This window comes from Rutidosis leptorrhynchoides, chromosome 2 (genome assembly GCF_046630445.1).
Source record: "Rutidosis leptorrhynchoides isolate AG116_Rl617_1_P2 chromosome 2, CSIRO_AGI_Rlap_v1, whole genome shotgun sequence".
NCBI classification, from domain to species: Eukaryota; Viridiplantae; Streptophyta; class Magnoliopsida; order Asterales; family Asteraceae; genus Rutidosis; species Rutidosis leptorrhynchoides.
In genome coordinates this window covers 181476235-181491192 of record NC_092334.1, presented here as the reverse complement: position 1 = coordinate 181491192, position 14958 = coordinate 181476235, and positions in this window count along the sequence as shown.

Sequence of the window (14958 nt, the reverse complement as noted above, 5' to 3'; positions counted from 1 at the left end):
TTAACAAACGTCTACCAGTGAAATTTGAACTTGACAAAATGGGTATCGACCTTCACTCAGTGAGATGCCCCCTATGTGACGGTGATCTGGAATCGGTGGATCATGCGATCTTGAATTGTAATCTCGCGGTTGATGTGTGGTCCCGTTTCCATAAATGGTGGGGGATTAACAACTTCACAAGTACTAACCTGACAGAGCTACTGGGATTAAAACCGGAACAATAAGGTTTTCCATGGTAAGACGTGGAATGCTCCGTTGTCGCTTAATGAGATTCAAGAAACTTCATTCTTATGGATTTCGACTAGAGCAAAAAAGAAGAATATTGAGTGGCTTTCGTGGATATCGAGCCCGGAAAAACTTTTCAACATATCGTGATCCTGCTCATGTAAACCTTGCTGTAATCTCAATCTCGTGTTTTTGTACATAGGGTGGGCTGTATATAGTTGGGCTTTTAACAACCCTCTAGTTGTAGTGCTCTTCAGGTCGTGTTTATCTAGAGCTACTGATCATCCATGATGTAGATCATAACTCCTATTGTATCATATTTCCTTGAGTTTTAATAAAATTTTTGCTTTTAAAAAAAAAAAAAAAAAAAAAAAAAAAAAAAAAAAAAAGAATATCATAGATAGTTAGTTATATTGTTATGAACTCTATTTGTTGTTGTTGGTTACAATTTTCATAATGGATGTGATTTGATGTTGGTTTGATGATATTTTGGTAGGTATCCTTCTGAGTTATTGTTTTATCAGAATAAGCTTCATCCATCAGTGCATCTTGGTTCCCTAATATTATTGATTGCTGAATCAGGTTAAGTTTGTTTGTCTTTTAAATGTTTGTTTCTGCATTTCAGGCATACTACTTATTTCACTTTCATCTAAGTTAGTATTCAATATATTGTCATTTGTCAATTAAATGTGTTTAACATGAGAAGATTTTGCAATTCGTAATGATGATTTGAGTGTTTTCATTTTGATGTTATCTGCCTGAAGAATTTGTGAAAAGAAGTACTTTTATAACAAAGAAGCTTTACATTGTAACATTCATGAATTGTTTTTGTGTGATGATGGAGCTAAGCGGTGTAAGCAGGTACTGCCTGATATCTTCTTCAAAGACTGTTGAAGGAATAGGTTTCCAGCGAATTACTAACTGAACAATTATATTATCTAAAAAAATTTGACATGGGTTAGATAAATTCTTAATATTTTCATCATTACTTTGTGGAGTGAAAGTAAAGAGACTTAACAAACACTAGAACGAGTGTAGGACTAATATAAGGTCTATGTTACTCATTTTAGTTGTGTTTAATGTTCATTATATAACGTCTATGTAAGATACATCTAGCATAGCCAAACTGTAGTTATGTTTCATTAAATTAAAATTCTGAAACATTGTCCATTAATTGTATTGAAAGTTGCAATAGAACTTTTGGGTTTTTTATTTAGTTAGGTTGAAGATGATGATCATGATAAAGAAGACCATTATAAACTTGCTGCTATCCAATGTAAGTTTTTACTTCTAACATTTTATGTTGATAATAACTTCATTGGTTATCATCTGCTGCTATTGATGCAGTAGTTGTAAATCATAAATATTTCTACGAAGTTTTGAATGTTTCTAAAGAAGCTTTTGATCAAGAGATTAAACCTTCTTACATATAAGTCATCGGGTCTAAGTTAAAGTTTTAAAATTAGGTGAGGAATGTAATCGAATTTTTACTACCTTGGTTTAGGTCACTTATAATTGGTCCTAAAATTTGGTTAATTTAAAGTTAATTGAAGCTAATGATCTGATGAGTGGTATGAGTCAGTGATTCACCAACATCTATGTATTTGTGAAGCGATTCATATTATATGTAAGTAAAACATTTAAACTTATTACTAACCATGACATCTTTGATATTCTTGATTTTATTTAACTGATATTCTTTGTGTTCGTTTATTAAATTTTGCTCTTCTTTAGTGATTACAGTCTTTACATTTGAGTTGACGACTTTGTTAAGAAAAAGTGTGTGGTTCACTGACTTCGTGAATGTTGGTCTGGTCGAGAGAAAACTCAAAAACAAGGAGACAAAGGCAGTTGAGGTGTTGCGAATCAATCTGTATTGATACTATATTTACGGTTACAATCCGCATTACTAAGTGTTTGAAAAGTGAGAATGATTTCATCAGCTGCAACATGTCATGATGCCAAAGAAGTTGAACTCAGGTTTCACTACATTTTTTCTCTCCATCTAAACAAGATCTGGTATTTTTTTTTTGTGGGTCTAGATAGACGTTAAACTTTCAACAACAATTACGGGTCCCCTCATATCTTCAATGCCTTTTAAGTGTGATATGTCAGTTCATATGGATATTTTGGGTTGAATAGGAAGATATAAGGATGAGATGGGTAGTAATGATTTTAATACTTTGTAAAGGTGTGTGTTTCCAGTGTCATAGATGTATTGGGTGGTGGTGTTTTGGTGTGTGTGTAAATTGAGATTTTTGAAAACAATGACAAAAGAGTTTGTAGAATTTTACTTTAAATTAAGTGTATGAGAGAAAAAAATATTATAAATGGGTGAAAGTATTGATTATACTTTTACTACAAGTTTCAATTGTACTTGCGTAACGTTGAATAATTTATTTGTTTTTGAATTTAGTTTTCACTAGCAGCTACAATGTTGGAAGGTGGCCCTAATGTTCTGTTACAACTGCAGTGCTTGAGGATGTCCCTGATTTCAGTTTTCGTCAACGCATGAGTGCAGCTCATCGAAAAATAAAAAGGAATGACACACACAAATAAGGCACCATAGTTAGGGGAACGTTTGTTGTACAGTTTTGGGTTCCACGATCCTATGTATAAACTGCATGTTTAGATGTTTAGTAATAGATATGACAAGATATGCTATCAAAAGATAGTAGTGCGATCACACATTTCACCCTTTTTGTGTACCGGAGCGCGCTATGGTGCCTTAATTGTTCCTATTCTAATATAAGTGTGTATTTATCAATCTGTAACCTACCAAATTATCTTTTGTTTTAAGTGTACATAAGAGTAAAAATCACTGATTCGTTCCTATTTTAACAGCAAAACTAAAGCTCGACTTAGCGGAAAGAAAAAAAAAAAAAAAAAACCCAAACAACTATAGTATAATAGGAATAAACCTAACAAATTGCTAACATAAATTACTTGCATTGCTGATTTGGTTAACAGGGACGCTGTCTATATAACGATTACACTTTTATATATGTCTGAAATAGAAAGATTATAGGGAGATGGAGAGAAAAAAATGAGGGTTTAACAACGGTTAAGTGTTCTTAGCTTCTGTTATGGCCGAAGCACATTGAGGCCCATTGTTGGTACTATCGGGCCGGAGTCTATTTTGAATACAAAAATAAAATGATGTTGGCGTAGGAATTCAAGTGTCAAACCCAGTCTCCCTATTGAGTACTAAGACATTATAATTTTAAATTCAAATAAGTGTAGTTAAAAAAAAAAAGGTGAAATTACTTATCTTGACAAATTGAACGGTGAACCCAACTTTGCCAAATGATTATTATATGTATAATTATTTTGTGTTAATTCAATGGTTCATTAGAACTAATTGTGCACGATTGACACATTTAATTTAGGTCATATTAAGAGTTGGAAATTACTTGTCTATATATTTTATCATAATAAGAATTCCAAATAGTTTTCTCCGGTATGAACCCGCAAGATTGCGGGTATTAAACTAGTTGTATTGAAATATTTGACCAACTTCCTCCTATAATTTAGAAAGTATTAGTTTTGAGGATTTAGAATATTTATATCCAGAGAAAATATACCATTTGTACTCAACTACAACAAATGAAATATCTTTGTATTCATCAACATATGGTACTCCGTATTGATTTACTTGTGTATTACCAATTAATAGTATTGTATCAATATACTAATGTAGTAATGTATCTATAATGACGTACGTCACGCCACGTCGCGTCACGTGTTGCGTCACGTGTAACGCATGACGTCCAGCCCTGTAAATACCCTTGGTCAGCAGCTTCAGTTTATTCAAATCAACGCCACGTGACAGTTGGCGTTCCGTCCTCACTTAGCTGACTTGGTGATGATGAGCTGGACTGTATTCCTACATTTCAGGAACGTGGAGGACGTGGAGTAGGTTGTAGGCATGATTAGAAGGTTCTAATGGTAGTTATGGAGAGTGGGTAATATTATAGTGGTTATTATACATAACCGTCCATTATCCATCTATAAATAGTGCCCCTAAGCTTCATTTTAGGACAAATCGATCAACACACACTCTAATCTTCTTTTCATCCCTACCTTGGAGGCTCGGAAAAAGACAAACAACACCACCACTCTCATATCCCATTTAACCGGAGGAACCCTTTTCGAAGGTTAGATTTTCCTTTTTATTTCACCTGCACTCAAACCGGATAATTTTGGTTTGATCATTTGGCGCCATCCGTGGGACCCTTTGATCTCTCTTTCTAACAAGATGACAGGAGGTTCCAATCCACCACCAACTTCGAACGTTGACAAAGAACCATATGACCCTTTGAAGCCTAATGAAGATAGCGCCTATGAAACTCCGAATGACTCCGTCAAACGCACCAGATTGCAGTTTGACAGCGATGAAGATGAATCCGATCGACGCGACGCAGACGAGACGGAAACTCCAGAAGGATTCGTAAGTCAGCTCAAGCCCATCAACGGTGAGGAGGCCATACGCTTCCTAGCAAATGGAGGGTTTGTCTTGCCCTCACTCATGACCAAAGGCGGCGAGAAACGAACCGACATGTCTAAATCTCCGCCCCGTAGCTCTACACGCTCGGGGTCTGAGACTAGTAAGAGTTCCGGCAAAACCAGGGAGGAGGCCCATAACGACTTGATTCAGAACTTGATTCTGGCCGCACCAGAGTCCATGAGTGCCCAAGTTGAACAGCCCGACTTGGCGGACAACATGCTGAACAACTGGTACACCATTATGGGAGGAGAAAAAGTGAAACGTCCATTCGAAGTTTCCGCGACGTGGGAAAAGTTTACCTGAGAAATAGCTACTCATCCGCTGCCCACAGTTCTCACCACCCCCCTCACGCTGGGGATGTATGAGGCAGCACGGATCCGGAAGACTTTTTGCAACAATTTGAACACGCTGTCAAGACACAGCATTGGGGCAACCCCCACGGCATGCCACATGTTCCCAGGTGTGACGACCCGGGAATTTCTGACTAAATTTAAACTTTATCTTTATATGTTTCCGACACGATAAGCAAAGTCTGTAATTTTTAACCTCAAAAGTTTTGGAACTATAGTCACGTAATCAATTACTCTCTGACTAATTTCGATGATTCACGAACCATTGTTTGTAAATAAAATTGTACATATATATATATGTAAATATAAATATGTGTAGTAATTTAAAATTATAAAATATAATTTAAACATTGGAATTAGATATGTTAAATAAGATACAAAAGAATTAAGTAAAATCTAAAATGAATATATAGACATATGAGATTTATGTATATTATTAAATAATATATATATAGTTAAATGATAAAGATTCAGTAAAAGTTACTATATAATATATTATATGATTATTAAATATTACATAATTAACAATATATTATTAAACAAATTAAATAAGATTTTATTACTTTCATTATTATTATTAATACTAATATTAATATTAATAATTAATATCAGTATTAGTTATACTGTTATAGATAATAGATATAGATAAGAAATCTAATGCAATTAAGTTGTTACCTTTACTAATATTAATATTACTTTCACTACTATTATTAGAATATGTAGTTAATATTAATAACAAAGTTATTATTAATATTTTGTATATTACATAAATATGAAATTGATACAACTGAATTGTTACATAACTACTATTAATATTAGTGTTATTAGTATTGTTGTTATCATTATTCATATCATAATTAGTAGTAAGATTATAATTTTAATTACTATAAATGGTTATGTATTATTATTATCTTTATTAAGATTATTAATACCATTAGTATTATAACTAATAATAAAATTTTAATTTTAGTATTTATGATTAATATTAGTATTATTATTGGATATTATTATTACCATTACCATTAATAATTAGTATTATTATTATTATAAATTATTATTCATATCATTTTTAGTATTATTTGATAATATTAACATTATTATTATTATTACTATTATTATTATTAATTCAATTATTAATAGGATTTTAATTAATTATAATTACTAATAATTAATATATTAATATACATTATATTATAGAACGTACTCATTTGGAATCAGGATCTGTTATCAGTAGCTCTCAATCTGTAGCATTATCTTGTTTCTGTCCCCTATTGTGATTCAATCAATAGAAAACATCCAAACTCAGTAGATAACGTAATCTGCTTTTATATATTTTTTTCTTATTTAATTCCTGTTATATTTGTACTGGCTGTCGACTGATTCCATTATAAGATTGACTAATTCATTGTAATATTGGATCCATTCGAACTACCTTCCATTTCCAATATCAATTTCAACAACCCAATACTGTTAAATTAGTTAAATTAATAATATTTTTTTTTAAACAGACTGCAAAACCCGTTCTTCAACTTTTGAGCCAAATCACGATTCTGTGTCGCATTTAAAAATCTATAAATGGAGGATTGTTAGAAATCCTTCATTTAATCTATATATAAAGTTTCAGTTCTTAATTCATAAAATCAAAGTCGAATTTCGAAGTCAAAGATATATTTTCAAAAGTCAAAATAATAGTTCTTCTCAAAATTCGTTTTTAATTCGATGTTTCAGATTCAATTAGGTACACAGATAGTTTCTAAAGGGGTTTTGCAACCTATTTCATGAAGTAAGTTTTTGTTAAAACGATCTCTAATTAAAAATCAAGATTTTTTTTTCTGTATGCGTCGAGACTGCAGTAGCAGTTTTTGTTTTTATTTTTTTATTTTTTATTTTTTTTTCTCGTTTTCCTTTTAATGCTAACATCTGACATCTGATTTCTATTATTTACAAATGTTTTAAAATATCTTAATTGGGACAATTTAAAACTGTCTTGGCCGATTTATATGTTTGAAGAGAAGATGAAAGGGAAACAGAAGTTAATAGGTTAAATAATATTTAGAAGAGTTATGATCAGTAAAAATCGAATGGATCAGTTGGTTAAGGTTTTTTGTGTGTATCCGAGAGGTCTCGGGCTCGAGTCCGGGCAAGGGCAATTATATTCTTTTTGGAACCTATTCTTGTGAGGTAGTAGTCTTTTATTGTTATTGTTATTACTTCATTATTATTATTATAATTATTATTATTATTATTATTATTATTATTATTATTATCATTATTATTATTATTATTATTATTATTATTGATTATGGTTATTATTAAGATAAGTGTTATTAGTTCCTAAGAATTAAAGTATAATTATTATTATTATCATTTATCTAATTAATAGTATTATCATTATTATTATTACTAATATTATCATTAAGTATTATTATTATTATCACTATATTATTATTATTATTACTAGTATTAGTATTAGTATTATTATTATTATTAATATTATTATGATTATTATTATTATTGTAATATTATGATTATCGTCATTAAGATGATTATGAACATATTAACAACATTCATGCTACAAAATTAATAATAAAAGTGATACGATAAAAATTATGAAAAATGGTCATAATTATTTAAATATAGGTACAATTATGAATACGATTACAAATTTAAGTTATAGAAACTGTAGTCATAAGTTTAGAAATTATAAGAAACTTATGATAAATCTGATATGTATTATTAGCACTGATATTATTATCATTTACTAAAAGTATCATTTTAATTAAAATTATCAAAATTAGCATTTTTATTAAGATTACCATATACATTAAAATAGATACTATTACTACTAATATTATTACTATTATTATTATCATTACTATTATCATTCTTGTCAATACTGGTATTATTACAAATAGATATTTTATACAACAATACATTACAATAATATTAATATTACGTATCATTATATGGTTATTATTAAAATGATAATTACTAAATTATATATATAAAATGTATCAGTAAATACACAAATATATATTGTTATCATATATAAAACCTTACATATATATGTATAATATAAATAATGATAAATATTAACTATATAAAATATATAAATTAAATATATTAAAATTATCCAAATAACATGAAATATAACAAGTATATTATTAATAATAATATATATAAACTTGCTCGATTACGATTATATGTTTTAATAAATATACAATTGATATAGGTTCGTGAATCCAAGGCCAACCCTGCATTGTTCAATATAGTCATATGTATTTTTACTACAAAATATATTAGGTGAGTTTCATTAATCCCTTTTTAAATGCTTTTGCAATATATATATATTTGGGACTGAGAATACATGCGCTGTTTTTATAACTGTTTTACGAAATAGACACAAGTAATTGAAACTACATTATACGGTTGAATGATCGAAACTGAGTATGTCCCTTTTTATTAAGTCTGGTAATCTAAGAATTAGGGAACAGACACCCTAATTGACGCGAACTCTAAAGATAGATCTATCGGGCCCAACAAGCCCCATCCAAAGTACCGGATGCTTTAGTACTTCAAAATTTATATCATGTCCGAAGGAGGATCCCGGAATGATGGGGATATTCTTATATGCATATTGTGAATGTCGGTTACCAGGTGTTCAATCCATATGAATGATATTTTTGTCTCTATGCATGGGACGTATGTTTATGAGAAATGGAAATATGAAATCTTGTGGTCTATTAAAATTATGAAATGATTATTTATGATAAACTAATGAACTCACCAACCTTTTGGTTGACAATTGAAAGCATGTTTATTCTCAGGTATGAAAGAAATCTTCCGCTGTGCATTTGCTCATTTTAGAAACATTACTTGGAGTCATTCATGGCATATTTCAAAAGACGTTGCATTCGATTCGTCGAGTTCATCAAGATTATTATTAAGTCAATTATAGTTGGATATATTCTGAAATTGTATGCATGCCGTCAATTTTCGTTGTAAAGAAAGAATGTCTTTTAAAATTGAATGCAATGTTTGTAAAATGTGTCATATAGAGGTCAAATACCTCGCGATGTAATCAACTGTTGTGAATCGTTTATAATCGATATGGATTTCGTCCGGATGGATTAGGACGGGTCTTCACAGTTGGTATCAGAGCAGAGGTCTTAGCGAACCAGGTCTGCATTAGTGTGTCTAACTGATAAGTCGTTAGGATGCATTAGTAAGTCTGGACTTCGACCGTGTCTGCATGTCAAAAAATTTTGCTTATCATTTTGTGTCGAAAATTATCTGCTTATCATTCTTAGTCTAGACACGTCTTGCTGCATTGACTGCATGAATAGTGTATAGACAAAATTCATATCTTAGCGTATCTGACAATTCATATCTTAGCGTATCTGTTACTGTAGACCTTGCCTGATATCTCTCGTAAATTTCTCCTTAATTTAAGGGATCCTGGTACTATATATATCTATGCAAATTATGCATTGAGAATACCATCCAACTATAAATTGCTGTCACTAAACTCTTCATACCAAAAATCTTTCCTGAGATCGCGTAAGATGGCCTCTACGAATCAACCAAGTTCCTCTGACTCCGAAGACAGCGTGACAGGAGCACACCAACCAATCAACTACCGTAATTACTGGAGAAAATGGGGGTGGGTTCGCCACATACTCACCCTATGGAGAAGGGAAGAAGGTACTCCATATCATGAATCGAATCTACCACCTAACCTTGGAGTACTTGACCCACTCACCGGCGAACCCGTTCGCAACACCGTTTATACCCTATTTGCAAGAATTTTTCGTCTTGAATCTACCATTAACGGAACTAGAGAAGATATCCGACCACTACCTCACACTGATAATCAACCAGGGTTAGTAGAAGAAGTTAGAGAACTCCGAGCTCGAGTATTAACTTTAGAGAGCACGATATACAATTTGCAAGCACCAGCTGTATCATCAACACCGGTACCATCACCAGCCTCAGCACCAATGGGACCAGTACAACCAACAACCCAAGTTTCAACAATCCATGCCTCAACATCTCATTATGTACCTCGAGTATAATCATCGTTCTACGAATCGTTCTACATCATTTATCTTCGTTCGACATGGCGATTAGGTAATCTCTAATATTTTAGAGATTATATATTCTTATTCTAACGGTAAATCAAATGAGTTTAATATCATATTGACTCATTAAATCCATAATTACGTCTGAAGAAAATATATATGTATATATGTTTTCATAAAGATTGTAATTAAAATTTTTATTGTACAAACTGTTAATGGTGAAAATATTTTAACGGGTAGGTAATACCCGAGGAATATTTAGATTTCGCATTAATAAGTTACACTGTACATTCTTCGAATCTGATTCAACAGTCATTTACTATCCTACTTGCAACCACATCTATACGAATCCGTTCATCACAGAATAACCATTTTCATTCAATTTCATATTTGGATTTTGACCTATCAGAATCCGACAAGTGGCATAATGAAGAAAATATTGGACAAAATAAAATTTGTTAGAAACAAACAAATTAACTATGAGAAATTTTGTTAAGAATCCACGCTAACAAAATCCTAGCTAACTGATTACATTTTATTTATCGCAATTTATTTTATCGCAATTTACATTCTCGCAATTTTATTTATCGACATTAAATTTCTGTTATTTACTTTACGCACTTTATTTATCGTTATTTAATTTTCTGTTATATATTTTACGCACTTTAAATATCGGGACACGTATACAAGGTTTTGACATATCATATCGACGCATCTATATATATTATTTGGAATCACCATAGACACTCTATATGCAGTAATGATCGAGTTCTCTATACAGGGTTGAGGTTGATTCTACAATAATATATATAGTTTGAGTTGTGATCGAGTCTGAGACGTATACGGGTCACGACACGTATTAATTAATACGAATATTATATATTAAACTATATATGAATTATTGGACTGTCAACTGTGGACTATCGACTGTGGACTAATAACATTGGACAATTAAAATGAATTAAAATATTGATTATAACATATGAAACTAAACAATTCTTCAAGTTGCCACTTGATTTCGTCTTAAACAACATTTGTATCTTCACGATTACATTCTGCGTTCAAACCTTTCATGATTCTTGAAAACACCTCAATCGAGAGGATGAACCAACCGCACTTCATTTACGGAAGAAAAGATTGATGCATATAGTAATGCACTTGAAAGACTCTCGAAAACTGAGTAAACGTTCAATACATAACTGTGCTAATTTCTTTAGTGTTATTATTACCCAAAATAACTTTGCAGTTCTTCTTCAAAATAGCCAAATTTTGTCACAGCTCCAGCAAGACAACTTCGACTTTTCGTACGAAACAACCTTATTATAACGTTGATATATACACGTGCTCTTTTATTGTTACCAGGGAACCTTTCATATTCCACCATATTACCATCAGCGTTTAATCATCTAAAAACATAATTTTCCTGAAACCACCTCGGATTAATAACCGATGATTCAGATATCATAGCATTAAATGCAGAAGAAACAGAATAATGGTAGATGGTCTAAACGGCCAAAAGTTTGATGATAAAGAAAGGAGTGTTAGGAACGCTCGAAATTGGGTATTGAAAAACAGATTGAGCTACCCATGAAGGAGACCAAGGACAAATACAAGGACCAAACCCTATATTCAAAGGATTCAGGTAATTCTGGATCCGTTGAAATCTTTAGAGAATATCTTGCTCCGGAGTCATGTTAAAATCTTGCGGAAAATCTTTCTCCATCAACCATCGAACTTAGAAATTCCAAAATATCATCATCAATATCTTCGATATTTCTGAGGATATTTTCATAAATATTCTCGTTCGAAATTATATACCTCTTCGTGCTTCCTGTGTGTCATTATATTGGAAACATTCAATAGAAAAATTTAGTACCGAAAAGCAGATTATGCGAAACTATGAAGAAAGCCGTGGAAAAATCACAAAGAATAAGTTTGACTTCAAAGAATCCAAATGATTCAATGTCTGCTAAAGTCTTTAGTGAATATCATGCTCCTTACTCTAAACCCTTGCGGATAATAGTTTCTATCATCCTCTGATCTTAGATATTCCGAGATATTATCGTATCTTTCATTATAAATATCCTTGATATTTCTGAATATATTTTCATAACTATTCTTATATGAAATCATTAATCTCTTCGTGCTATCAGTGTTACATCATATAGAAACTTTTAGTTTCTATATTCTGTAAACTTTCGAATTTAAAATATGAATGTTTTTGAAGTAGTGTTGGGAACTGATGCATGAGTTAGTATAATATAATGACACTTGATCAACGTGATTATATTACAGTAAGTCATGCTGAGTTTCTAAATGGAATGTGATGATTCACAAATTACAACATCATCATGTGCTATGTTACACGACTCTTACGTTCTGTCTAATCTATAAACATATCAAGAACATATTTTTCTTGATAGTTCTATCTTTCCTGGATATTCTGGTAATTTGACGAATCAAGATCGTGCTATTACCATTTCTATCTTAGAACATTAACTATGTTCATTTCGAAATTCATATCTACGAATTCTGGACCATTATTCACTTGACTTAAAGTCGGGAAGAGAAAACAAAAGTATGAAGCTCCAATACATAGGGGAAAATATAAAGCCCAACAACAACACCGAAATTACAAACCGTGTATGTCGATGTTTATCGCAACATAAAGACACGGGAGAATTAAAAACACTATAATCCCAAGGGCGAAGTAGAAGAAAGCAGATTCCTCTGGTGAAAGTTGGAAAAGGAGTATGATTGTTGCGATAGAAAGGATAATGACAAGGATCGAAACTGGATTAAGCACTTTCAGAATCTTTTGGATGTATGAAACAAGAAGGAAAGTATAGGAATGGTGAAAATAATGGAACGGAAGAGTTTAATTTATAATGGAAATATCAGATGGAGTAATCGAAGCAGATCATCGTATTTAATTAGAGAGATCTTAATTTCCTTATTCGCCGAAGAATCAGATCTTATAGATTTCTAAGATTTTCTTTTAAATCCCTTGAATTCCGGAATTCAAACCAGGCAACGTCAAAAGTTAAAACGAAACTTCATTTATTCATTTCACTTTATTGTGATAGCTTCATTCGTGCTCTTCGAATAATCGAATTATTTTTTATGTATTAATCAATAATGATAAAACTCTATTTATCAACTCATATGCGTCATGAAAACATTTTTATTGTTAACCATGACGACCATACTCAAATTTCGGGACGAAATTTCTTTAACGGGTAGGTACTGTGACGACCCGGGAATTTCTGACTAAATTTAAACTTTATCTTTATATGTTTCCGACACGATAAGCAAAGTCTGTAATTTTTAACCTCAAAAGTTTTGGAACTATAGTCACGTAATCAATTACTCTCTGACTAATTCCGATGATTCACGAACCATTGTTTGTAAATAAAATTGTACATATATATATATGTAAATATAAATATGTGTAGTAATTTAAAATTATAAAATATAATTTAAACATTGGAATTAGATATGTTAAATAAGATACAAAAGAATTAAGTAAAATCTAAAATGAATATATAGACATATGAGATTTATGTATATTATTAAATAATATATATATAGTTAAATGATAAAGATTCAGTAAAAGTTACTATATAATATATTATATGATTATTAAATATTACATAATTAACAATATATTATTAAACAAATTAAATAAGATTTTATTACTTTCATTATTATTATTAATACTAATATTAATATTAATAATTAATATCAGTATTAGTTATACTGTTATAGATAATAGATATAGATAAGAAATCTAATGCAATTAAGTTGTTACCTTTACTAATATTAATATTACTTTCACTACTATTATTAGAATATGTAGTTAATATTAATAACAAAGTTATTATTAATATTTTGTATATTACATAAATATGAAATTGATACAACTGAATTGTTACATAACTACTATTAATATTAGTGTTATTAGTATTGTTGTTATCATTATTCATATCATAATTAGTAGTAAGATTATAATTTTAATTACTATAAATGGTTATGTATTATTATTATCTTTATTAAGATTATTAATACCATTAGTATTATAACTAATAATAAAATTTTAATTTTAGTATTTATGATTAATATTAGTATTATTATTGGATATTATTATTACCATTACCATTAATAATTAGTATTATTATTATTATAAATTATTATTCATATCATTTTTAGTATTATTTGATAATATTAACATTATTATTATTATTACTATTATTATTATTAATTCAATTATTAATAGGATTTTAATTAATTATAATTACTAATAATTAATATATTAATATACATTATATTATAGAACGTACTCATTTGGAATCAGGATCTGTTATCAGTAGCTCTCAATCTGTAGCATTATCTTGTTTCTGTCCCCTATTGTGATTCAATCAATAGAAAACATCCAAACTCAGTAGATAACGTAATCTGCTTTTATATATTTTTTTCTTATTTAATTCCTGTTATATTTGTACTGGCTGTCGACTGATTCCATTATAAGATTGACTAATTCATTGTAATATTGGATCCATTCGAACTACCTTCCATTTCCAATATCAATTTCAACAACCCAATACTGTTAAATGAGTTAAATTAATAATATTTTTTTTTAAACAGACTGCAAAACCCGTTCTTCAACTTTTGAGCCAAATCACGATTCTGTGTCGCATTTAAAAATCTATAAATGGAGGATTGTTAGAAATCCTTCATTTAATCTATATATAAAGTTTCAGTTCTTAATTCATAAAATCAAAGTCGAATTTCGAAG